Source organism: Arvicanthis niloticus, chromosome 19 (assembly GCF_011762505.2).
Source record: "Arvicanthis niloticus isolate mArvNil1 chromosome 19, mArvNil1.pat.X, whole genome shotgun sequence".
NCBI classification, from domain to species: domain Eukaryota; kingdom Metazoa; phylum Chordata; class Mammalia; order Rodentia; family Muridae; genus Arvicanthis; species Arvicanthis niloticus.
Window position 1 is genome coordinate 30,246,463 of NC_047676.1, and position 27,590 is coordinate 30,274,052.

The window sequence follows — 27,590 nt, forward strand, 5'->3', positions numbered from 1 at the left end:
CAGAGATGAATCTCAGATACCTTATGTCATTATAACCCACAAACACACAGTTCTAGGGTGCTCGGTTATTTTCTAGATGAGTGAGCAAGTTCTTGTCAACTCCAACATCACACTTATTAGCATGAAAATGTATCCTTGGAATGTGCAAGAGGTTACAGAATTACGCAGCTGTGCGGAATGGCTCAAATAATCACAAACTATATCCACCAACTGGCTAAACATATGTTGAAAGAATGCCTCACCAGCAGCTTATGGTTATTCTAGAAGGGAAACTTGGCTTCCATTGCAATGCCAGGAAGAAGGGATGAGAGGGCCTGGGAGGAGGTGCCTGAGGAAGGGCTCAGGACCAGGTGCTGCCAGACAGGGACTCTAATCTTGGCTCCATTACTAATTAGCAGTGTGACTGAAGGCAAATCACTTAATCCCTCTGGCTTCAGCCTCCACCAGTGTAGCTCAGAGGCAAGTTCTGTTTACCGCCCCGGCAGACTTTGAATGCAATGCTCCACTCCCACCAGCAGGAACAGGCAGTGCAGAATGTTGGGTAGCTAACTGTTAACAGACCTAGCACAGGTCCAGCACTATGCATTAGGATTAGGTGATCCAGCAGACAGAAACCAATGTGGTGTCTGTCAGTAAGGTCTGCTCGACTTAAGATGGGCCAGGGTAATACAGAAGATGGTGCTTTGTCTGAATGCTTACTTAGAACGCCAGGACCAAGTCATTTGGGCGAGCATCACAATATACTAATAACACACTCAACTTCACTTCCAACCTTGACTTTCAAATGATCTCATTGGAGGATCAGAACAACAACATGGCTAGAACCTTCCAATGCACTTCTTGGATAAAAATGATGCTAAGACACGTCTCTCTCCCCACTTCTGGCAGAACCCACCACTATTAGGATTTATTCTGTGACCTGTGTCCTAACATCTTACCATATTCTACCCCCTCTGCTATCTCCTGAAGCAGCCACAGAGCTACTACAAATATCTGGTGGCCAAAGCAAATAGCATATGGCAGATAGGAAACACAGTCCCTAGCAATTCAAAGGAGGGAGCCAGCAGGTATGTTTTGCTAAAGTCATTAGATTTTCAAGATTACACAGGAATCTGGGATTTCTGATGAACTGCTCAGATTTTTAAATACAGGCAACTGATTCCTATTTTTTAAGCATTCTAGACTCCAAGCAAACAAACCCTTCAGACTGAACACTTTGCAATATTATTTCCTATGTTTAATTATCTTAAAAGATTTTAAAATGTTCTTAAACCCTTCTGTTGAAGACAAGCTATTATACAGAATCAACTTATCCAACTGTTATATGGAAAGAGGAAAGTCTGGCTTTGTCCTAAATGTACATTCTGACAGCAGGTATCTTAACGCCCGGGGCAGGAGCCTGGGCCCATGTGGCATGGCACTTGTCTGTCCCCAATGTGACCGGAAGCCTTGAGTTCCTTCCAGGGAAAGGGTACATCTGCGCATATAATCTGCCTTGCTCTGTACTCAGCACTGCGGATTCTGGCTCCAGGTCCATGAGGTTTTGGACGCCCTGCTGAGGCTAATCAGAAAAATGAGCTGAGAAAAGTAAAACTTAAGCCAGAAGCTATGGTCCTAATAGACTTTGTTTAGTCCGTTTCTGGTTTTCCTATTTGTATTTAGGAGGAGGGCACGGAGAGAGGAAGCAGGATGGAGGGAAGACTTAATGGGATCAGCGTGTTCCTGTACTCGCTGGCATCATGTGAGCCTTGGGCATGCAGGCCCTTAACCCTAGGGCTATGGGAAGCATCTGAACACCTGCTCCATCCCAGCCAGGAAGCCTGCTGCCCAGAGCATCTTCTAGCTCCACTTCATTGAGATATCCCCTCGTCATGATTCACAGAAGAAAATGCACTGAGCTAGAGACTTGGGAGAGCAGTGTTCCTAACCCACTGGAAAGCAGAGAAGCACAAGCCGGTCACAGAGGTCATAAGGCACCCAAGCAATGGGAGGTTACCATCCCGCTCAACCATCCTCTGTCCAGAGACACAACTCTGGGGAACTCACCAAGTACATCTGTACACATGTCCTGTACCACAGGGACAGTGCCATCTCCACATCTGGGTTACACTGTGCAGGAGACGCCTACAACAGTTCTCACTAATATTCTTTAGTGGGCAATGCACACCAAATTTCTTAACACTGAAAAATTAAAAGGAACACTCTTCGACTTGATGAAAACCCTGAATGATGGACTGAGAAGATAAAATGCATTCAATTATCAAGACCTGGAAGACCGCAAAAGGTGCATCCTTAAATGTTTGCTCTTTGGAGGATTCTGAAGAACAAGGTTTACAAAAACAAGGCAGGGGGAATGAAACACAAGAAATGGAGGAGGAGAAGAAACAGGGGAGAGGAGGATGGGGGCTGAGGAAAACAGTCCAAACTGCACCCCATGCCCAGCAGGGATCTCTATCCAGGCAGCAGCAGACGGGAACCCCCAAGCCACGATGCCTCCCATGCCTTCTGCCTGTTCCTTTCTTAGCAGATCCCCTGTGCATCTATTTCTGTAACCTCCTCAGGCCGTTGTACCAAAAACCTGGCAGGAGGAATGATGTGCTCATTGTCACTGTGGAGTCTCTACAAAAAGGGCAGTGCTGATGTTTGCAGGGTCACATCTCTGCCAGAGCGGTGTCGTGTCTGGCCCATAGGCATTATGACAGGTCTGTACACGGCTCTTATCATTAGGCTGTATCATCTCCCAAGTGTTGCCCCCACATGGAATGGAAGTGTGAGGTGTGCCTCACACTTTCTGTGGGTGCATTGAGGCACCCCAGGTACCAAAGCAAACTGATAAGGTTACCACGGGCTTGCTGACTTTCTGGAAGAACAGTTTCTACCCAATGCCGAGAGCCTTGGCCCGGTGCTACTCGGCTTCCACATCTGGTCGCGTTAGATGTCCTTTAGTGACAGTATATCTTTGGTGACTGATAGAATAAACCACAAGGATCATCCTCAAAGATCTACGTGCCAATGGAAAGGAGGGTGGTGTGAAATCTATTTCCAAAGACTGAGAAACTGTGTCGTGCCCAACAGGTTCACATGTCGCCTCAGTGATCACGGTCTTGGGAGAAGGAAGCAGGGACATTATTTTTCCTTCTGAGGTAACAAACATGGACTTCTCCAATCAGTTTTGATGGTCTAGGTCATAAACACTTATTAACTTGGTTTGACTTGGCAATTTTGGATCGTAGGTAAGTCTTTTTACTAAGACACTGTGAGAACATTAATAAAATACTCTGGGCATAAGAGTTCTTAGGGAGTCCACTGCATCAGACTTTAATCAGCATTCTGCAGACAGGACAATTTCACCTTTGCAATATTTTAAAAGCACCTATCACTGTGATATTGTAGGATACTCAGTCCACACCCCACCCCACCCCCAAGAACATGTTGGTCTGTGATTTAAATAGAATATTTTTGTTTCTTTCTTGTCTTAATTTATTTCAATTTTCAAGGAACAATTTTCAGTGCACGTCTTCAAGATTTTTGTTTTTTCAAGACCTTTCACATCAGGTGGCTAGTTTTCATTCTGTTGAGGACTTTTTGTTAATTCAAAAGCCTGTCCATTACCCACTCCAGAATATCAAAACAAGAATGCACTCCAAAACCCTTTAGAGGCTTCCCATGGTCTCTACATACAGCTGGTTCCATGTGGTGAACAAGGCACTTCTGGATGGTTGACTATGGGCTTCCTCCAGACCACAGTAGCTCCCTAAATAGGTCACACTCCAGTTGGTCTCAGTGCCTCCCCAAACCCTAGTTCCTATAAGCTGTTCCTTGCAGTGTCTCCCAGACAGTGTTTCCAATACTTCCCACCTGTCAGGGTTGGAACACCCCCCACCAACTTCAGCCAGGCTGTATGAGTGACTGCCATGCAAGTACCTCAATGAATATTACTGCATCTGTTAAGGAAATATAATGTGGCGAGGGGGGTACCTTTGGTGGGCCCATGCCAGGTGTACCCCTCTGAGAAATTATGCCATGCAGCAGATGTGGTGTAAAGGGGGTTTATTGAGAGAAGGGAGAGGAGTGAGGACCTGGGGAAGAGACAGAGGAAGACAGATAAGGAGCTAGAAGACAGGCAGACAGGGGACAGAGCCATGAGAACTGAGCGGGCAGAATAGGAGAGAGAGGGGTCATGCATGGAGAAGAGAAAGAGAGAGCTGGGGTGGCAAGAGGTCTTGTTTTTATCTGCAGCACACTTGGCAGCAGGTGCTGATATAAGCAAAGCTAGGTCCCTGGGAGCAGGCCAGTGGAATTGCCTGTACACTGACACTATCACTACCAAACAGATGAACTTGCACTGACTACAAGAGCAAGACATTCTATTATTAAATTACCTGGCTAGGGAGATAGCTCAGTCAGTAAAGTGTGTATCATGTAAGTATGAGGCCCTGAATTCAATTCCTGCCATCCATGTAAACCAGCTGGGCATGGTGAGGCAGTCATATGCTCTCAATACTGGGCAGGCAGATACACTAGGACTCCTGAGTATCGGAGAGCATCAGATCCCCAAGAGACAGGCATTGTTTCAAAACACAAGGTGGACAGCCCCTGAGGACCAGAACCAGAGGCTGACCTCTGACCTCCACGGGCATACTCATGTGTGTGCACCTGTGCGCATTAACACAGACATAAAATTAAGAAAAATAAGTAACCCAAAGAACAGTCCTACAAGCAATCACTACTGTGTAATTAAGCATGATAAAAATCTACAATCAAAACAACCAAGAATATCCCCATTCCTCAGAATGGGTCACATCCTCCTCGTCCAACCTGATAGAACCTGAAATGTTTCGGAGTCTGGACTGGTCTTTCTGTTGCACTTGGTGCTTGTGTATGTATAACGGACTATCTCAGAGAAGGGAGCCCAAATCCAAACCTAAGGTTTCTTCACATTTTATACTGAGTATACAGTGGATAGTCCAAAGGTAATCTCACAATGTCTCTGGTGACTCTGCATTCTGACTGTAGACTGCCAGGTATAGCAGTTAACCACTGTAGCAGCATGGTGGCATTCCAAGTTCCCAAGTTTGAAGACTGCAACTTTCTGACGTTTAGACCAGGAAACACAAGGTTGTTTCTGATCTCCTACCAATACCAAGGCTTATCTCTCTCCAAATCTCATCTATTGCCTAGGTTGTGATGGTACTAATTCCTTAATTGTACAATGAAAACACATCTTCATCTTTTTTTTTGTTTTGTTTTGTTTTGGTAATTTGCAGTTTGCACTGTTTACTTTTAAATCACTCATTCTGGATTTCGTTTGTTTTTCAGCAGCTGGGTGTTAATCTTCTGATGGAGAATTATTATACGCGCATAATACCTCTTTATATGCTTTATAATACATTCCAGTTTTGTTCTCCTGACCAAAGGATGCAAACTGTACCTGTTTCAATCAAGAACATTTACGATTTTGAGCAATTCGAGCTTCAATGCAGATAAAATTACTTTTGGTGTATGGCTAGACTCCTTTGACTCAGCCCCATGAGTTACCACACACGCCAAGTACATGTGTTAAACAATCTGAAGCACTCCTCAGCTTGGTGATGGTTGGCTCATCTCATCCTTTTTCCCCCATCCATGAATATTATCCACTCTTGTGGCTTCAACCACCACTCAGACACTAATGACTTCCAAATCTGTTTTCACGGCCTTGGCCCCCGTCCAGCTTCAGACTAATCATTTACCAGACGAGTGTGTGCTTATCTACACAAATCCACTCAAGCCGGTTCCCGAACCACTGCGGAAACTCTCGGATGCCGCGTGTGCATGTGGATGCCTCAGAGTCCTCAAAAATCCAAAAGGAAACACAAGGAAATTCACTTTTCCCTCTAGGCATGTTCTCTCAGTTATCTCCGGCCCCGGCCAATTCATGATTACTCAAGACACTCATTCATGACTCCATCCTTCCCACCTGACCACCAATCCTACCCCCAGACATCCCTTATTTTTCCCACCCTCTATCTCCTTCGCTATGACCCTTATCGCTTTTGGCATAGGGAACTTAAGCCATCACTTAATTCATTTCCCATCTGCAGGAAGGCATCTTCCTCGTGAGATGCTTGGCTTTACAGAGTACCACACCCTATCCTCCACTCTCTCCTTACCAAGGGCATTGATGCTTCTTGGGTCTGAGGCTGACCCTCATTCTCAACCAAGACATCACCTATACTCCAATTTGCATTTTCCATGTTTATCACAAAATAAGGAGATAATATCCCCCCTCTTTCCACTTTCTTTCCTATTGCTTTGTAAAGTCTTTGACCAGAACGTTGCCTTTAAGAGCGCATCATACCCACTGTAGACTCATGACTTACTTGACAATTGGACCAAACTTATTCAAATGAAGGTCTTAGTGAGGGCTAACAGTATCTAGACTGTTCCCCCACTCTTCCTTTACATCCCCAAGAGTAAGGTAAACACATACATTTAGAGATGAACCAGCAACCTAGGCTCAAATTGCTGTTAGTTTCTTTTTTAAATACACAGATTAAAGCCACTCCTAAAGGCCTGTTGAAGTTGAGGGGAGGGGAAAAGGCTAATTATGCAATCATTTCATGCATTTCAAATGCTGATTCTGGTTAACTCTGCCAGGCAATAAGCAACTCCCGTTTTCAGAGAGCATGCACCTCTTGCTCATTTGGGTGGAATCCTCGTGCCAACTCTATGAAGCCAGTGTCTCTATCCTCCCTCTCTTTACAGTAAGGCGCCGAGTCACAGAAAGGTCACTCATCTAAGAGGAAGAGCTGGGGGCCTGAACTCAGCACCGCCCACCAATCTCAGCCCTGGAACAATGCATTTAACTGTGAATTCGCAGCAGAAGACCCTGAGAGCTCAGGAGTTCAGGGCTCCAGCACCTCTTCTGGCACCAACATGGTAACAGCAGACCAGGACCACAGACCAACAGCTGGAATGTTAGGCGTTAGCTCTCAACTGACCCGACTCTGACTCAGAGAAGTCTTCACTTACTCGTCATCAAACTACATGAGAAGAACACAATCCTACAGCCATGGTACTCTTCCCGATAACCTGTCTGTTCCCTCAGGCAAGCAGCATCTGTGGGGTGGTCTCTCCTTCCACCCTGTCAGGTGAATGCCACACTAGGAAACATCACCTGCTTCTGTGGGCACGTGATAATTGTATCCTGATCTGACAGTCTGCGCCAAGGGGACAGAATGGAAAATAACTGCCATCTTCCTGTCCTCCTTCCAACTCTAAGTATACTTGTGATTAGCTGAGCTCTTAACTGAGCAGGTGCAAACTCAAACACTCCAAAAGTCAGCCAGGCAAAATGGCTGAGACTTGCCAAGGATGGTGGGGTGGCCAGCAGCTAACAGCCAGAGCCTCTGTCTGTTTTTTTTTACAGGAGATAGAAAAGGCATCCCACAGGCACGGGGCTTCCGACTGACCGGCTGTTTTGTGTTACAGAGACCCAGAAAGAAGAGGGAGGTGGAGCTGCTGTCCGCAGGGCAGGCACCTTCACCTGCAGGTAATGCAGATCTATTCCAGGCCTTCCCTCTTACTACTCAGAAGAAGGGCTTGCTATCTTTTAAAAACAAAAACAAAACGAACAACATGTGAAATCTCATTTTAAAATGCTAGCAGCTAATTTGGAGCGGGGGGGGGGGGGGGGGGGGGTGAGGGGTAGAATACCACAACAGCATTCAAGCCAAACAAAACACATTTCCAGGCCAAAACACTTCTTAGGGAGCCAACTAAGAAGCCTGCCTTAAAAATGAAAAAACAAAATAAAACAAAACAAAAAACAGACAAATAGAAAAACCCACAAAACAAACAAACCAAACCCATGTCTTAAAATACAAATTGTTCTAATATTCGCATTTCAATGCACACATAATAACCTAAATGTACCCTAATGGCATATTTTAGAGTTATAATCTGAAGCTTTTACATTAAAAGAACTCTCCTTTTTCCCCTTTAAATCTCAGAAATCCAAGTCCTCGGCTTCAGTTTAGACTACAACAAATGCTTTTCAGAAGAACAGGCAGGGAGGGAGTGGGGCCGAGGAAGAGGACTCTCCCAGCCTTCAATGAAAGACTGGAACAGGAAAAAAAAAAAACTTGGAAATAATTGGCATTTGGCAGAAATAGTTCAAAAAGTCTTCTCTGTCAAGAAGCAGATTTACATTAGGTGTTTGTGACAGGCAGCTGACAAGAAGCAATTTATGGAAGGGAAGGTTTATTCTGCCCATTTTAAGGATTAGTCAGCAAGGTGGGAAGGTGCAGCGGCAGCAGTGACTAATTAGTGTCGCTAATTAGCATGAGGCTGATGCTCTTGTTCTGTTCCTTTCTCCTTCAGTCCGACTTGACTGGATGCTGAGGCACAGTGATACCTCATCACTTAAACCTCTCTGGAAACACCCTCATACAAACACGCTCAGATGTTTGCTTCCTAGGTGAGAGTCAGATTAGGCATAGGCACGGCTGTGATCTACACTCCCAGAGATCGATAAGCCTGGCATTGATCCCGGATGAGAAAAGTATTGTTAAAGGGATCTGGAAGGGAGGTCGAGTCGGTACAGCCAGCTGCAACCCTGACCTGATAAATGTCGGACTGGGAGAGCGAGGGCCAGGAAAAGATGCACCTCGTCTCAGGTTGAAAGAGGTCTGCTCTATCATCCTAAGGACATCAACAACCAGCTCATCAGACCTGAATAAAAGTGCTAAAGGCTCCTTTTACCAGCTGACCGGCTTACACAGGATGCCATTTGAGGATGGCAATGAGGACAAAAGGGACAGAGGACAAGTGTGACAGTTGCCTGTGTGACATTGTTCATGAATGTGCCAGATAAAGGAATCCCAGGCATTAAGTGTGTGGAAGAAAAAAAAAAAGTACCAGCCAGCAAATCCACTGCTTATAGTGATAGAAATGCTAACAGCCTAGCCCAATATGTGAATTCAAGGATACAAATGGAACACTAGTCATTTCATGATCCCAGTGAAAATGGTAACAGTGGAAATGAACAGAAACAGGTTGTGGAGACAAATACAACTTAGCAGCAGTATGTGGAAGAAAAAACAGACCCATGTTGTAATTATGGCTGCCGAAGTAACAGTGTAAGTAGCACTTGCCACTCTGTCCTCCAGGGGTATTGAAATTGGGAGGTTTATTTTTAGTCTTAAAAAAAATAGCAATAGATAAAATACACAAAAATGATTACTCAAATTATTACAAATTCTTAGTTCAACAACAACAACAAAAAAAACCTTACTCTTAAATGTTCTCATCCCATCTCTGCACAGGGAGAAGAAACTACTCCCTATCTCCAGGACCCTCTGTCCTAGGGACTGTGGTGAGCAAGCTCCAAGAATCTCCAATCACATGCCAAATGCTCCAGCCTCAAGTCCAGCCTCAAGAAGCTTTATATAAAGGACACGGTAAAGTGAGCACACAGCACCTTTTAAGGACATCATAATCACTCTCTCCTTCGGGGCCACAGTGGTACTGGGGAAATAAAGACAAATGTCCAGAGTCAGGATGGCTGAGTCCCTCTCAGCCCTCACTTACTGCAACCATCCCAGCCAACTCCCCCAGTGCTGGAAGTCAGCCGTATTATGCCAAAATCATCCATGGCTCTCCCTGGCCTTGAGGAAGTCCTGATCTGAACATGGCACAAGTTCTTTGCCATTTCCTGACAGCTGAACCCCTGAACCCCATGTTTGTTCACCCACCCTCCTTCCACGGCCTGTGGCTCAAGTCCAGTAATGTGCAGGCTCTGCCTTTCTCTACCATTGCTCCACCTAGGATATCCTTCCCAAATCTTCTTTATTTCCTGTCTCTTTAACAAATCAACTTGTCCTTCAGATCCCAGCTCATACCCTCCAAATCTGACTCTCCCATGTGCCCATCCCTTTAATGCACAGGCTTCTTATGGTAGACAGAAATAGCTCACAAAACTATCTTGCTCAGCAAATATAACAGTTTTAATATACAAAACCACAGAGGTGGACAAAAAAAAATTAAAAAGATACTAAAGCAAGATGGCTACCTTCAACAGCAGTAAAGACACACAATTTAAACACGGAGACATCAATCGACAGTGAACAGTGAGTGTGGTGTGTGATGCAGTTCCACGATGGTTTAGACAAGGTTAGTGAGAATGAGGCCAGCAGCCACTGAGGAACTGACTGTATTACTGTCTCTGGCACTACCACAGTGCTTGGGGGGAGTGCAGGGATTGGTGTCTTTCATGTGCTACTCAATGATGAAACAAAGGAGTTAAGTGACTTGCCCAGAGTCTTGTGACCTGTAAAGAACCAAGCCAGAAATGGGACCTAGGCTTCTGACTGTGACTCCAAGGTCTGAGTCATGTTATGATGTCATTTTACTTGATGATGATGATGATGGTGATGGCGATGACGGTGGTGGTGGTGACAATGGCAGACCAACCTGATAAATCTGATAAACATTTATTGAGCATTCACTACCTGCTCAGTAAGAAAGAAAGCAGAGAGACAGAAGAATCTCTGTGAGTTTGAAGAGGCCAATTTGGTCTACATGGTGAGTTCTAGGATATCCAGGACTACGTAGACAGACCTCATTTAAAAAAAAAAAAAACAAAAAAACAAAAAACCAAAAAACCAATACCAAAAATAGCCACAGCAAACCCGACATACTTCTAGAAAGTGTTCTGCAAGAGACATCAGACAAGATTGCAGAGATGTTCACTGAAGACCAGAGTGCCTATCACTCTGAGACTCACTGAAGGTCTCATCTCCATAAGCATTCTGGCCCATCTCTTGCTGCACCCTTAAAAATTTCTTAAGAACTTATGCTAATTTAAGTAAAACCTACATTCATTTTAAATCAATGCTGGTTCCCCCAGATGTTCATATAGCTCCCAACAGTTTTTTCTCCGGATATAAGCACAATTTGTTTCTTGCAAGTCTCAGACATTTTCAGCTCACACACAAAACAGATTCTTGATTCACAGCCCCCAACGTATTCTTCCTTAATCTTCCCCCTATCAAAAAATGGTACAGACACTTTCCAAAAATGGCTCCTGAAAGCCATAGGCCAGGCATGGTGCTTCATGCCTATAATCTCAGCATCCGGGACCAAAATGGGAAAATCATCTTAGTGAGCACAGTTCAACCAACACCAAGCAACAAAGATCCTGTCTCAATCTCTCCCCAAGCAAAGCAAGCAAAAGCTCCCAGGCAGTTGATTCATCCATTCCTGCACAGTGGCTTCCACCTCCTCTGCACGTCTGGCAGCTACAGCCTTCTCAGCTCTGAAACCAAACACTGCCCACTGTGCTCACTGCTAGCCCCAGTCCACCATGCCAGCCTCTTGCCGGCACATTTACCAGTCAGCAAAGCGGTCCTCTCGCCTCCATCCTTGATCTCCGTACACTCTGCACAGAGCAGTCACAGTCACCATCCAAAAATATCCATCAGACCCTGTCACTGTGGATTTAAAACTGGGGCCAATTCTTATAAACATGCTCTATTTTCTCTCCCATGACCCTGAGCGGCCCTATTCCCCTTCCAATACCTCGCTCTCCTTTCAACCACCATGGGGTCCTTCTGTTGCTCCTATTCTCCAGGTCTGGACCCCCCACCCCAGGAGCATCCTTCCTTGAACTTCTCTTTAAGTCCTATGTGTCATTCGGGTTTTGAGTCAGAACTCACTTGCTCAGCAAGTCTTCTCCCATCACCTAGGGAAAGAAGTGTCTCCTACTGACCTCCCAGAAGCCCTGGCGCCTACCCTCCTCACTCTATATCACCTACATCACCATGCCCAGCTTCCTATCCTTAGAGCACTCATCGATATCGGGACATGTAATTCTTGGTTACTGCCTGGTGCTCCCACCCCTCCTCCTCAGCGTGGCAGCCCCGGCAGGTGTGGAGGAGATGCGGCAAACATGCCGAATGAATTACTTTATAAGAGGAACATTATGCATAATTGTGAATCATGGAAGATGATTAACTTAAGTTACGTTTTTAAGTCATATTACAAAAACCATGTAAGTATGTTCCAACCACAGCTTAACATATCCAAAGGCAGGGATACTAAATATATGTCTATCATAGTTAGGGTCACTGTTGCTGTGATGAAACGTGATGGACAAAAGCAACCTGGGAAGAAAGAAGTTAGTTCACTCACAGTTCCATACAACAGATCATCCTCTAAAGCAGCGAAGGCGCGAGCTCACCCAGGGCAGGAATCTGGAGGCAGGAGCCGATGCAGAGGGAGGACTGCTACTTACTGGCTTGCTCCCAGGGGCTGGCTTGCTCAGCTGGCTTTCTTATAGAACTCAGTACCACCCAGCCCGGGTGGCACCGCCCACAAATGGGCTGGGCCGTCCCTCATTGGTCACTGATTAAATTGCCTCACAGCTGGATCTTAATGGAGGTGTTTTCTCAACAGAGGCACCTGCTTCTCTGATAACCCTAGCTTGGGTCAAGCTGACATAAAACTAGCCAGTACACGGCCTGAGTATGCACAGATATTAATCTATCATATATAATATCATATCATATGCAGTTACCTCTAAAAGTTGAGACTAAAACTTTAAAAGCATTAGTCTCCAAGATTTCTCAATTTTTATAAACTATTTTACCTGTGTAACTTTAAAAGATAGTTCCACTTTTTATTTTATTTTAATTTTTTTTTTTGAGACACAGTCTCAATATATAGCGCTAGCTAGCATAGAACTCACTAGGCAAACCAAACTCACAGAGGCAACTAATCTACCTGTTTCTGTCTCCCAAGCACTGGATTTAATAGTGTGTACTCTAAAGATAGTTCAAATTCTAACAATGTACAGATGTAGAATAAAAATAATTCCCAGTAAAGAAATAGCTAATAAAAATGAACAACTATGTTTCTAACTAATCAGTTATGGAACAAAATGATAAAAACTATACCAATGTATTTTTTAAGGATTTATTTATTCTTATTTTATGTATATGAGCACACTGTAGCTGATTTCAGACACACCAGAAGAGGGCATCAGATCCCATTACAGATGGATTTGAGCCACCTGAGCCACCAGGTATTGAACTCAGGACCTCTGTAAGAGCAGTCAGTGCTCTTAACCACTGAGCCATCTCTCCAGCCCTGTATCAACATCTTTAATTTCTGACTCGGGTAAGAGTTTGAAAGTCACTAGAAGCTGTAGTTTGAGGTCTAACATACCCGAGGGGTCCGCATGACTGGTCTTGGAGAGGTGGGATTTAGTAGCAAGTCTGCTGGTCATTTTAGGTTATGTGCTCAGAAGGAATTGTGGGATCCCAATCTTTTTGATTTCCAGTTGGGTGATGGGAGTTTTCCCAAACATCAATACCTCAGTGATGATTAGAGCAGAGGGGCCTCACCAGAACGGAGTCAACGCCAGCACCACGCCCTTCACTGGCAAAACCAGGAGCTAACTACAGGTCTTCTCTGTAAGTAGCCATTGTTGGGTATTTCTGGGCAACTTAGGGGTCAGCAGGTAAGGACTTTATGCCCAGTGATTATTGCTTTAATTTTGAAATTTTAAAGATAAGCAGATTCTCAAATTGTGGTTTGTTCGTAAAAGAATGTCCCGCTGCCTCAATTCATAAGGAAGAATTTTTAGTAACTTGGGGAACATTTCCTGAAGGCCATGTTACCAAATTGGAAAAATAGAAAAAAACACCAAAACAAACAAACAAATCCCTGGATGTCCAACATGACCTACATTATGCGATATGGGGAAATTTATAGATGAGGAAACACAGTTTAAAGGTAGTCATTCCCGACTCTGCCTCTTGATATTTAAAAACAAACCCTACATCCAGAAGCCCTGTGACACGGCCCCCCAAATCTACAGGTGGACAAAGAGCTGTGCCACTCTGGAGTTTTCCATAGAGCCTATCTTTCCTTACAGATTTCTAGGCTCACTTTCTGTCACCATCGCAAAATATCAAAGAAAACCAACACATAATGGTGGTTTACTGCCACAATTTTAAAGGTCTGTGCCCATGAGACCCTTCGATATACATGTACCATGAGGCAAACACTATGGTGGGGGCATGTGGAGGGGCAAACCAACTCACATCACATCGGGGAGCAGAAGAGCAAAGGGGGGCTACTGTTCCACAAGACAGTGACCTAAGGACCAACAATACAGCCGGTGGCATATGCTGACAGTACCCGAGGCTTTGCCTGCTGTGAGTTGAAAGTTCCAGAACAGAGTTCCCTGTGATTTCATTGATCCTGGCCTTGAGGGCAACGTTGCTCCATCCTACACTTTGCCAACAGTCAGAGTCTTCGTGTCAACACAGCGCAGCTGCCGTCTACGCACCATCTCACAGGCCTTGCCTCTCGCTGGGAGAAATTCTGGAAAGTGACCCGACCCTCCCCCCCCAGAGAAGCATGCTAACTACTAGTTCCAGTGGAGGAACGGGGACTGCAATGGGCTATGGGAAGCAATGCCGTAGATGGGTAGATGGGAACATGACGTATGGTAAACGTGGCCCTTGCTGCTGTCCCCTACCTATGTCTATGACCTCCAATGGGGGGGGGATGGGGGGGCACACTGTCCACGATCCACAATGTTGTCTTCTTTTATTTAGCTATATGAGGAAATGAAATGTCAGGTCGGCATTTGTCACGAAGGTACCTTCTGTGATGACTGACTCTCCACTTTCATCGTAGAACCTGACGTGTAAATCTCATGCAACTGTTACTGACGTTAAAACCTTTGTCTCTACACAGTTCATTAAAGCTAGTGCAGCTGCACATATGCTCAGGTGCAGACACCATTGCCCTTGTCTCCTGGGAAGACACATGCTGGCATTTCTCACTTAGAAGATGCATAAATGCCACGCATCCCAGATTTATTAGGGAGGGCTCGGGTGACTTTACAAAAGATAAATTTCAAAACAGCGTGAGACCCTTCACAGAAGGTGCGATGGCAATTGGCGGCCTAGAAGCCTAAGAAAGTGTCACCTAAGTTTAATAAAAGTCATCTGTAAATGTCAACAAGGTGATGTCATAGAGCCGCGGCTCATCCAGCAGGTCGAACAAGCAGATGGCAGTGTTTGTGTTCACTGAAAAGTAACATCACATGCTTTCTTTTGAAAGGACAGGACAGGAGGCCAGGATTTGCAGCTTGCTACCTTACCTCAGTGACCTCCTGGCTCTGAAGTTCCTGTGGTTGCTCCTGTGGGTCATTCAAGGGACAAGGGCACCTGGCCTGGGGCACTGTGGCCCATACAGTGCCTAGCCAAACAGACAAACAGACACACCTACCACTGACTGAGTCAGACAAACCTAACCTTGAAGACTATTGCTAGACTACTCAAGCCAACAAAAGGCTGGACACCAAGTGTGGGGGAATTCGAGGGTGGGGAGGTGGAAGTGAGGGGGGTAGATGGGGGTACATCCTCATAGAAGCAGGAGGAGGGAGGATGGTATAGGGTGTTGGGGGGGGATAAGGGGATAAAATCTGCAATGTAAATATAATATCCAATTACAAAAAAAGAAGGAAAAAAAAGTCTTTAAAAAAAAAAAAAAAAGCACTAGCCACAAAGAACATCTGCATCTAAACAAGCAAAGGCAGGTGCCACCAAGCCTGCCAACCTGAGTTCAATCCCTGGACCCATAATGGTGGAAGGAGAAGCTCTCCTGGCAGATGGCCAATGACCTCCACACATGCACTGTGGCATGCATCCCCACTCATGGATACTCACGCACAATAAATGGATGACTTTTCTTTGAAAACCTCAAATTATTTCCCAGTGACCAGGAACAATGCTGTGTCAGGATGCCCTGAAATTTTTTTTTTTCACGACCCACGTAATTGATAAAACAAAACTACTCTACCTAGAAATCCTCTAATGTTACAAATGTTTAATTTCCACCATTCTACCAGCTCAGTAGGTATGTTTAGCAAGCCTTCTCCGCCGGTAAGCACCAGGCAGGCATCGTCACCCACTCAACAGGGACCGAAACAGACTCAGAACTTAAAAGTTCACATGACTGCTGGGAACGGAAATGGAACTTCCTCTCAGCCCCTGCACTGCACCATATGCTTTTTAGATATTGGGAATTCTGGGGAGGAGACAGCGCTAAGGAGCAATAGAGCTATTGTTGCCCCACACAGAAATAATCTCACCTAGTGTCTAGAATATAATCTCATCCTACACAGTGTTATAGAACTGATCATGTATACACGCACACGCACACTCCAAAAACAAAACTTACATCACCCTGCCTATGCCACCTGGTCATCTGGCTTGTCAAATGACAGATTTTATGCACCTCTAACAGCGAGCATCCCCCTGCAGTACTGTCCCTACATTACTCACAAATACCATAATCCATTCCTATTACTGAGCATGGAAGCTGTTTCCACTGTGTAACTGGTGTTTTAAAAGTTACAAGAATAGCTTTGTCAGATTGCAGGGGTGATTTTAATACGTACATTGTAGTGGAACGGCCCTCAGCATCTGCAGACAACTTTTTCCCCCATCTCCCTTCCTGATTCTGATGCATGCCACAATGTAGAATTCCCACCAAGCTGGTGATCCCTGTGGGGAGGACCAGGCTCCCAGCAGGAGCACCCACACACTGGCTGGCGCTGTGGAGACCAGACCATGGCTGTAAGCTGGTTTCTACATACATGCTCACCACCCCCCCACCCCCTGGTTTAAATTCCTAGGGGTAGAAATGCCTGACTAAGGGACAGGGCACATTTTTGAGGCTTTTGATGAGTAATACAAAATTGCCCTCCTGGAAAATTACCACAATTCAAACATCCGCCGGGCATCTCGAAAGGACAATTTCCAGAGCCTGTAGGGCTTGCTAGATTTTATTTTAAATATCCAAATTCCAAAAAAGCCATAAGGTTTCGAAATTGTGAAACCACTGACTGATAAGACACATGTAGAAGAAAAGCAAACAGTTCAAGGCACTGGTCGATCTTAAAAGTAAATAATGTTTTCAAGCAGCAAATATAAAACGTTAAGTAAGGATACTAGGTATTCGAGGGTTTACAGGGTGACTCCTGGAAAATCCAATGCCCAGTCAGTAAGGGACACGATGCAGCCTGCCAAATCCGGTTAATGCTAGAGTTAGGAGTTGGGGTCTCAAAAGTAGCATACTCTGTACTTTTTTTAAAATGAGAAATTATATATTTGTTCATATCATATAAACACCCTCTCACGGATAATGTGCCAATTGGACAGTCTCAAAATTATGTTAGATATTTATTTACTTAACAAATATGGGGCACCTGCTGTGGACTGAACACTGGGCCAGTGCTGAGGACACATGGAAGCCCACAGTGGCGGCCCCCTCAGGGAGAGGCTACTTCAGACAGAACTCAGACTCCTATAGGTAACAGTCAGGACAAGAAGGGTCAGGATGCCAGTCGTCAGTGACTGTCCCCAGGCAAATTGTGGCACCCTTGGGTCTCAGTTTCTTTACATATTAAACTCCAGAAGCTGGCCCGGTGATCAGAAAGGGCCCTTTGACTCTCAAACCCCATGGTGTGGCTAGATTGTTTGAATCCTTGATTTTATATTTTTTCATTTAAGAGCTTATGCTCTCACTTCCATCTAGGTCTTGCACATGCTCTCCCCTAAAACCATTTTTACTTTTTAAACTACAGTAAAACTGCTGATTATGGTACCTTCAAGGAGTAAACACCGGGTAAAGTTCCAGTCAGATGACTTATGCTCCCAACTTTAACTGTTTCTTTGGAGAAGTTTCTCCAATGCTCTCGCCTTATTCACTTTTAAGCTCTAAAGGCCCGAAGAAGGGCACAGCGGTGGGTCTCCAGGCCTGCTGCATGCAAACACCTGGCATCTTGTCATCATGTCCTAATGTGCACAGTGGCACTCAAGCAACCCCAGGGGTTACAGCATGTAACTCTGGGCCATAGTCTCACCTTCATCCCACTACCACCAGTGATCAAGCAACTCGAACATTTCTGTCCACAGGACAATTACAACCCATCTGCCCCATTAGCGTTTTTTCTAATACTAGAAGTGGGAAGCACTTCTCTGTCAGCACTTGTTATTTTCCACTAGATGTTCCTGCTACCACCATGTCAACTGTCCTTGGATCTAGGTACTTCTTACAGAAGTGTGCTTTGGGGAAGAAGGCATAACCCAAATACACTTGGACCTTCAGAAAGAAATATCGCCTCCTAGTGGCCCTTCAAGATACCACCACATAACAAGATTATGCTCGATTCTAGACATGGATGCTAATTCCAATTTGTTCAGCCTTATAAGCCAAAAGAATAAGAGCCAAGAACTTCCCACCATGCAAAAGTACATTAGAAAACAAAAACACACACCAGAGATTCCTCCTCATCTCCCAACACTGAGTGGCAGGGCTTGTGAGTATCAACTTCAGCCTCCCTCCGCGGCAGCAGCAGCACATGTCTAAAAGGAACACATGCAGCATCACTCAAAAGGATGACAACTGGAATTCCTGTCTTTCTGCAACCTGTACAGGGACTGCAAAGGCAACTGCTTGAAAGTGCTTGCATTTCTAAACTTCGAAACTCCCCACAATTCCTCCCCGGCTTCAGCTACTTGCCAGAAGTGAAACTGTGACAAGGATAAAGGCAGCTCAGCTCAAGGAGGAGGCGTGGAAGAACCCGTCCTTTTCTCTGTGTCTGCAAATGGCTGTGCTGGGAGATACAACTATCTTATGTGGAATCAAGTTACTACCATCATGTGTCAACGGTCAGAATAGAAAAGAAAAAAGACAGGTTTTGGGGGGGGGGACATCAAGCTCTTATTCTGCAAGATTCCAGAACTCCTGATACAGAATGGACCCCAACAGTCCATCAGTAAAGAGACAAGACTCTTATTGCACAGCTGTTAACAATTGCTTGGCATGAAACCCATTTCCCAAGCTTTCAATTAATATAAAGGAACATATATTTAGAATGGCAAACAGATTAGGAGTTGGGAAGAGGAAATACCACAAGTTCCTGCTATTGCCTAAAATAGAGCAGGCACACACACATTTCTCCTGTGAGAATAACATACCTGAGCTTGGTACAGCTCATTGGTTAGCCACATGCACAAAGAACCAAAACATCACATCCCAAAAAAGCATCTGAATTACTCACTCCCATGTAAATGGCTGCTCCACCGGAATCAAAAGTGAAAATTCGACTAAATATCTCTCAGAAATCACTGTGATTTACTGAAAGGGGCTGTGTTGTGTTTTGTTTTGAGCTCTTCCGATGGAATTTCATGGCCAGAAGAATGAGAATGAAGGCAACAATCTGAGAGTGTGTTTAACTGTAACACACATGGTAAAGCCAAGAGCTACAGCCTACGTGGAGAACTCAGATAAAAGACTCCGAAGAATTCTGACCAAAAATCAGGCAAGACTATTTCTTAAGGTTTTTATTTATTTGTTCATCTGTTCAGCAAATAAAGCAGGACAGAGGTGGAGCCTCTGCTGTGCATGCAGCAGGAAACAGCAAGACCTGGCCCTGAACTCACAGAGCTAGCATGGAGAAAGTCTTCCAGCCTTAGCTTCTGCTCTTCTCTCCAGCATCAGCATAGCACAGTGGTGGCCCTATGGTGCCGCCTGGGTATTGATTCGTGCAGTGCCCTCTACCTGAGCTACACTAGAATCACTCACTGCTCAGCTCCTACTAGTCTACCCTAGCTAGAGAGGCTTCTCTGGTCACAGGCAGGTGTCCTCAGGGTGATCCTCTCTACCTTAGCCACGCCCCTTCTACCTCAGCCATGAAGGTTCCTTTCCCTGGTCCTTAACCTGATACCATCTTTCTTCACTGCTCCCTCACTTTTTATCCATCTCCACGATTCAGATGGAAACTCATGACAGCCCGTCTGTTTGTCCCATATAAGCTGGATCTCAGTTTCCCGAAAGTTGCCTGGAATATGAACAAAAGACTGACAAACACCTATTTATGAAGGACCAATATGGGCAGTGTTAACGCTTTTGTATTGACACCACAATGTTAGGTTCCTCACAGCTTATAGAAGGAAGATGAGGAAGGAGGAGCCTCCACATATGATCATATCAGGCTACATAACGCAGTATGCTCAAATGCTGGCCTTAGCACCACCTAACCTCTACAATTTATTCTGCTTCCAAAATCACTCTTAACAGATGCCAAGGACAAATATTTTTAAAAGCATCCTTCCCTTAAGAGTTGGCAGTAATCCTTTCTCTAACAATAAAGGTGTGAAAGCAATTTCTTCACATTAAAGTAGAAGCCAGCAGTGATCAATCACAGAAAGCACAGACTTTATCCTAATGACAAGCAAATTTTCTAGAACACACACACACACAAAACCTGTCCTATCTTCAATTTAATAAAAGGTGTAAGCCTTCACTGCATATTCAAAGATATTCTTTTAAAGACAGGGTCTCATAATATATCCCTGGCCTGGCACTCAGTACGTAACCTATGCTAGCATAGAACTCAGAGATCCACCCACCCCTGCCTCAGGAGTGATGGGATAAAAGGCTCCACACAGGGCCTGGTGGATTATTCTTATAATTGCACATTTCTTACTTTGTGTTGTCATTAGGAGGATGGTTTTAGGTCTGGCCATCATAGCTCACATTTCACAGCAAAGATGCCACAAATCCCCACGGGTCACTTAGGAGTCATTAAAGTAGAGGATGTGCACTGGGCAGAGCAGGGCTCCACTTCCTGCACTGGGAAGACGAGTCTTTGGGCCCAGGGAATAACTAAAATCCACTTAAAAGCCTCTAAAAAAAAAAAAAAAGTGCTTTACAAGAACCTCACAGCAAGATACTCACAGCAAGATATCAGAAAGAATATATATATATATATATATATATATATATATATATATATCAAGAAAGAGAAGCTTAAGTGAAGTATCCTTAATGGAGTTCTCAGATGCTGTGTCAGAGGGAGAGGAAGGCGGCTCCCTTGGGGGTTGGGGGGGTGGAGACTCTCAGGACTCAGGACTTCCTGGGGAGGTGAAGAAGCTGGTGAAGAACAGGGCATGTGAGTATCCCAGTCAGTAGGAAGATTTAAAAATAAATAAATAAATAAATAAATAAATAAATAAATAAAAGAGCAAAATGTTACCAAGCATCGGGCTACATTCCGGGAGAGACAAGAGCCAGAAGGCTGGTGCTTACTGAGGCTATAGGGGTGTGGTGGGAGAGAGATGTGCCCTTTACTCTGAACTATCTACTGAATCTTCTCTAATGTGAAGAGGCATTCCACAAATTAATATGATAACATCTTCACACGATCACGTATACTATTCCTGACACCGTCCTCAAAAAAATGAGTCTTCAGTAGCAAAAGTTTTAAAACCTCAGGAAACTTTCGTTTGGTTTGAACGGCACAGTCCCAAGTCTCATCTCCCAGAGGAGACTCAAGTCTCCACTACCGAGCAGAGCAGCTTGTGGTCTCACCTATTACCAAGCAAATACACCTCAGCTCAACCCTGGCAGAGCAAATAACTGCTCTGGCCTCCTTGAAAATACACCTCATACTGAAACTGACCTTAGGGTTCTTCAAGGATGCCTCCAGATGAACACAGTTCCCACCTGGCTGTAAGACAGAAAAGTCAGGGAAAGAAACAAAGAGCTCGATCTAGTGTTTTTAAAAGCACAGGCTTCCCTCTGCCAGGCTTAGCCTAGGAGCCTCTGCTCCTAGTGATGACTGCAGATCTGTATCAAGATAATCCTGTCAGGGGAGGGAACAGCAACACTTGCAATAAACAAATGCTTTAGGTTTTCACTGCGGGGGGGGGGGGGCGTTGCTTTAAATACACTATGGGCACCGCTTTTGAACTCCTGACTAACTTAAGTCATCTCAACTCTAAGCAAATATTATTTGCTGAATTAAATATGCAAGTGAAGACATTGGATGGCAAGGTATAAACTTAAAAAAGTTCTGCTGAAAATGATACTTTAAAGATACATAAAGTAAATGCAAAGATTGTATTCCCATATAACTGTCAGTCAATAACAGCGCGCACGTGTCCTATCAGTATCTGACGGCATTAAACACACCTACAAAAAGCGACGCGAAGATAACACTAGTGTAAATGAAGGAAATGTGTTTTGGCAGCTGGAGGTGGGAGCCAGAATCACATTACCCAGGCTCCCGTGTAAGTTCACAACACTTGCTGTGCAGTTTTCTGTGCGTCTGGATTCACGAGACCAGCTTTGTGCTTTAGACAACACACCAGGAAAGCCATCCATCACGAAACCTAACTTTGCTCGCCTACACTTTAACTTGGAGTTGAATACGTTTAGCGCCTTCGGACACAAGCGCCTAGAAATACAGACAGGTCAGGTCAAATGCACCATCAAAACAAAAAAGGACGAGGAACTACTTTCCCGAAGCGCTGAGGTTTAGGGGCAAGAAACCATCTGGCAGGTCGCAGCTCCGAATGGGGAATTAAAGGTCCTGCCCATCCCCCTGGTAACCTCTGGCCTTAGAACTCACTGCCCTTCGCGCCGCACAAGTTTCGCGCGGTGCAGCCCGCGTGGGCGCCGACTCCGAGGTTGACCCTCGGCTGGCACGGACGGCGCGAGCCCGAGCGGCGCTGCCCCAGAGCCGGGGACGCGCCCCCCGCACGCGCCCCGGGCTGCCGCGCCGCGCCCCCGCACTCACCGGCCGCTCCCGCGCCGCTATCTTGCCATCCCAGTCGGCCGCCGCCCCGGGGCAGTCCGGACCCTGCAGCCAAGGACTGCAGTCGCGAAGGAACAGTTCGGCAGCAGCCGCCGTCCTGGCGCCCCTGTCCCCTTGCAGACCGGCTCTAGCGGCTACCGACGCCGGGCCGCCGCTGCCTTCTCACAACCCCGCGAGCCACCGCAGCGCCAGGCGACGATAACGGCCGCGGCCACAGCCGAGACGCTCCGGCGCGGACTGCGCGCCCGGAGGCGGCGCCTGCAAGGAGCTTGGCGGGGGGCGCAGCACCCAGGCCCCGCCCAGGCCCCGCCCCGCGCGCCCCCGTAGCCCTCCCCCGCCTGCCCTGACGCGCGCACTGGGGCGCGGGCCCGCGCGGCCGCGCGTGAGTCGGAGCCGCTCGGTCGCGCGCGGGCTCGGCGCCCAGGGAGGTGCCTCTGCCGAGACTCGGGTCGCGCGGCCAGCCTCGCAAGGTCACCGAGCGGCGGGCGAGAGCGCGGCGGCCCTGCCGGTGCAAAGCCTCTGGAAAGGCCAGCGGAGCCCGGGCGGCCCTGCGGGAAGCAGCGTGGCTCCCAAACCCCTGTCAACTGCTCTTTGCAAGCCTTGCATTGAAGGAGGAAATTCTGGTCTCTCCGAAAAGGCACAGGGACGCCTGTTTGCTTCGATTTTTTTTTTTTTTTCCGGATTTTGTGAATTACCTAAACTGCCTGCCTAAGGCCGAGGCGCTGTCACTCAGTTCCCCTACGTTCTTGGTGAGGGGACCTCTCAGCTCCTGAGGGCTTGCGGGGGCATCTGAGAACATCCTGGAGCCATCTAGTCGTGCCTCCGAGGCGTGGTGAGCTTATTTGTGCAGAGAAGAAACGGATCCCTTAATGGGGTGAGATTTTTTTTCCTCCGTGCATTGTTCCCATTTCCGCAGTTTCACTTGGCCTCGGTGTTCCTCCAGAGTAATGCACCAAATGAAATTGGTAGGAGTGTTTTATGGCGCAGAGTCGTGGTTTGAAGATGTTTACGCTCTGTGCCGGACGCATTTGATGGTGTTCTCTTTAGCACAATTAATTTTGCAAAGTTCAGAAATGTGCCAGACAGAGTCACTGGCACGCAGTCACATGGCTGTGCAGACACACCTTCCATAGGGAGCTGCTTGTTTGTTTTCAGATGTGATTTATCTGGTGCGTCAAGGCCAAGGAGTTTGTGAGAGACTTTTGACTGAAATTCTAGACTTTAGAATCTACAGTTTGCAAATTGGCAGGATGAAGCTTATTTTCTAAAATAAATATTCCCCCCGTTAATAATGTAACTCCAAAATGGACAGCAAGACACCTGAACATATACTGTGTGAAAAATAAATTCTTAATACTATCTTTCAAAATTAAGCCACTAAGGGTACCTGAGTGGCCAACTGCATTAAAGTGTATATTCTGAACACTAAGTGCAGCTTGAGGAATTTATTATTCATATTGGAGAATTCTGTCTTTTCCATTATACACATTCGCAGAACTTTTAGGAGGCAACAAAAGTATTTTCATTTGTTTTCAAGTCAGAAGAAAAAAAATAGATTCAAGTGTTTCAATATAGATTAATATTGCTGTCTTTGTACCCAAGGTAAACAAAATAAGAATGTTTAATGTTTAATTACTAAAGAGACTCAAACATATCAAGAGTCCATGAAAATCATGGCACGGCCTTGTTGCCCAGGACCTAGCATCCTTTGCATGGAAAAATAAATAAATAAATAAATAAACCTCAGACAACAACATGATTTTCTCCTTGTGTAGAATGCTGACCTCAGTGGCCTTGCTCTCTTGACATGCATTTGCTATTTAATCCTCACAGCACACCTGTGAACTGGGTTCAGTTCCCACATGTAGGAACAGATGCAAGTTTCGTGGGGCCTGAAATTTATGCAGTTTGGGTGGCCCTCTTAAAAGAGAAAACAAAACAAAACAAATGAGAATATCCAACATGGCCCAGCACCACACAGCGCACGGTGGAACAAAGAGGCCATGCAGCTGGAAAGAGACCTCTGTCTCAGGCATAGTGGTTAAGTTACCTTACATTTCCAAATTGTACAAAGCACATGATCGTAAAAACACATTGCCTAGGTGTCCTTCTATGGGGACGGAGAAGAGCTACCTGGAAAAAAAGCTTGTGCATCACAGAAAAACCCACTTCTTTGACAGGAAAGAGCTTGGGAAGTTGTCACAACTTGTCGGGTTCCGTAATGCCTTCTTTACACTGTGGAATGGTTAGGAGAGATGCAGTATGCACACTTCTCCACGAGAAAGTATGAGTTTCATATTTACACAAAATAGATATTATTTGTTTTAAATAAACCGCTTTTAAAATAACATTAGCAATATTGGATAGGACCAGTCCATAAATCACATGAAGGTATTTACTAAGACTCTGTAATCAGTGGTGGCCAGAGTGAATTCTTTTTATCATCTTGTGTTAAAAAAAAAAAAAAAAAAAAAGTAAATTAACCAGTATGGATTCTTAAAGGAGTTACAGCTCAATTTCGAGTGCTGTGGATGAAGCCCATTTTTTGTCTACCTTTTCTGTTTTTAAATATCACGCTATGTAGAACCTAAGAATTGCATTTTCGTGAGATGCTATAATGATTGTTTGCTATTTATATTGCGTAATACGACAAACCTGACATGTCTTTATAAACGTCCATCAAATAAATAATGACGTTGAGATAATAAATAGCAAAATTAAAGGTAAACATGTCAGTTGTTGGACAAGCTGAAATGGAATAGGCATGGAGGCACTGAGATACCGAAGTGTAACACAGTGTAACAATGGTTTCTTCTCATTTCATTACTTTGTGTTGAAGACTCATAGTCTTCTGCCCAGCAATTGGCTAGTCTCCCTGCCTTTTGTTCTGTTTATTCCTCCTCTTCCTCCTCCTCTTCTTCCTCTTCTTCTTCTTCCTCCTCTTCTTCCTCCTCCTCTTCTTCCTCCTCTAATGTTCTCTATAGGAATTTTTTTTTTTTAAATCATGATGATAACCCATAATAAACTTTCTGGAATCAAAAGGTTTTGTCCGTCTCAGAACAAAAAAAAAAAAAAACAAAAAACAAAAAACCCAGCAGCAAAACTGACAAGATGGGAGGTTGTTTTTAAATCTCAGCATCTTGGCCCTTCAGACAGCTGCTTTTGTTGAATGACCTCATATGTATAGAACTTGTCAATCAGCAAGACAAGGAAGGTATGCTGTATTCCTGGAAGAAAATGTTGGAACCAGATAAGAATCTACAAATTGAGCTCAGTTCTTCACTGGCAAGTGGGTGAAATGAGCGAAACCACCCCTCATTTCAAGCTCGGCTGATGAATGTAGGTTTAAACTGGTTTATTTCAGAGTACAGTTTTGGACAAGATTCAAAACTTTAATTAGATCCCTGTAAGAAGACATATGAGGGGAATCAGCTCATTTGCTCTAGATTTGATATTCTTTCCCCAAAGTGGTTTGGACTGCTATTTAAGGGACATGTTAAAAAAAAAAAAAGCGATAAACACCATGAAACTAAGTATCTTCCCAGAATCCTATCTCAAATATATTCTCTTTCAGATAAAATGATTTCAGGGGTATCACATAGAATACGTTAGTAACTAATTCATTATGTCTCTAGCACAGCACTGACTGAAATGATTTTGTTTATCCTCTGATTATTACATAGATTATTACATAGACAAACATTAATAATAATAATAATAATCCACCTGGTTGAGGCTAATAATAGGATATAAATACAAAATTGAACTCCAAGCTTCCCCATAGCCATGAAGTCAGGGAAGTGGACGTTTTCATAACTGTCACTGTCTAGTACAAGAAATCATAATCTCAATCAGGAGAAAGTTATGCTGTGCTGATTTTGCTATAGTTTCCTTGACCAGGCGGGTTTTTTTCTACCCACAATGCATTGTCTTTAGTGCACACTGCGGCAACATCCTTTTGTGAAGATGCATGGCATATTCGCATCGCACACAAGTGATATATGCTATGAATCTCAGCATCATTTTCCTTTTAGATTAACACACCACCTGAGCGCAGAGGTGCTAGGTGGGGTAGTGGTTAGAACAGCCAGCTGTCCAGAGAGGGCAAAGCCTGAGGTTACATGAGGCCTGAGTGGGTATGGCTGAGATGCCTACAGAGTATCCTTCCTACACTTCCTCGTACTGTCTGCTATCACCTGGAGGCACCTAGAGACCAGTCTAGTAGGTCAAGCATTTAAACTGGGGAAAGTTAACTGCCTCAGGTTGCTAAAGCTAAGTTCCTGAGCCAGAAGCCCTAACTTAAGATTCACTGGGGAAAAGTAGCAAGCTGAGGAAGCCTCTGAAAGGAAAGCAGGGATAACCTTGGGGAATAAACCCTTCCTGTCTTTCCTCATCCTCTCTTCCTTTCCTCTAGGTTCCAGTAAGCTCTGGTCTGATTAGAATCTTCACTTCACATCCTTCCCGTTCTTCTTAGCAACCTCGATTTCTGGTCTACCTCTATAGCTGCCTCTCTCCTTCCTTCCTTCCTTCCTTTCTTCCTTCCTTCCTTCCTTCCTTCCTTCCTTCCTTCCTTCCTTCCTTCCTCTCTTCTTTCCTTCCTTCCTTCCTTCCTCTTTCTCTCTTTTTTTCTCTTTCTTCTCCTCTTCCTCTTTCTTCATCCTCCCCTCCTGCTGTCTCCATACCTGTCTCTTAGCCCACATCTTCCTCCCTTCCGTATGGCCCTCCTCCGGCTCATTTACCAAGCACTTCTCTGTTCCTCCCTTCTCCATCCCCCTTCATATTTATCTGTTACCAATGTCATTTCAGGGCAAAGCACAGAATGAAAATGGATGCTTTCTTACTTCTTACATCAATCATACACTCAGAGCCCTGTGCTAATATTCTCAGCTGAGCTAATGGATCCCACAAAAGAGCAATTTGC

At 45.0% G+C, this 27,590-nt stretch overlaps 1 protein-coding gene across 5 annotated transcripts in view; it reads right to left on the minus strand.

The window, feature by feature from the left end:
* Positions 1–27,590, minus strand: part of Lifr (LIF receptor subunit alpha) — a 113,183-nt gene that overhangs the window by 47,254 nt on the left and 38,339 nt on the right. The window contains exon 1 of one of the 5 annotated variants that reach the window (XM_076916143.1): positions 23,365–23,772. The exons of 2 other annotated variants lie outside the window; for them this stretch is intronic. The gene's annotated coding sequence lies outside the window, so the exon portion shown is untranslated. Of the gene's footprint in view, positions 1–12,174; positions 12,269–22,651; positions 22,932–23,364; positions 23,773–27,590 lie in introns of those variants that run through there. 2 more of the 5 variants (XM_034523296.2, XM_076916144.1) reach the window with 2 other exon arrangements.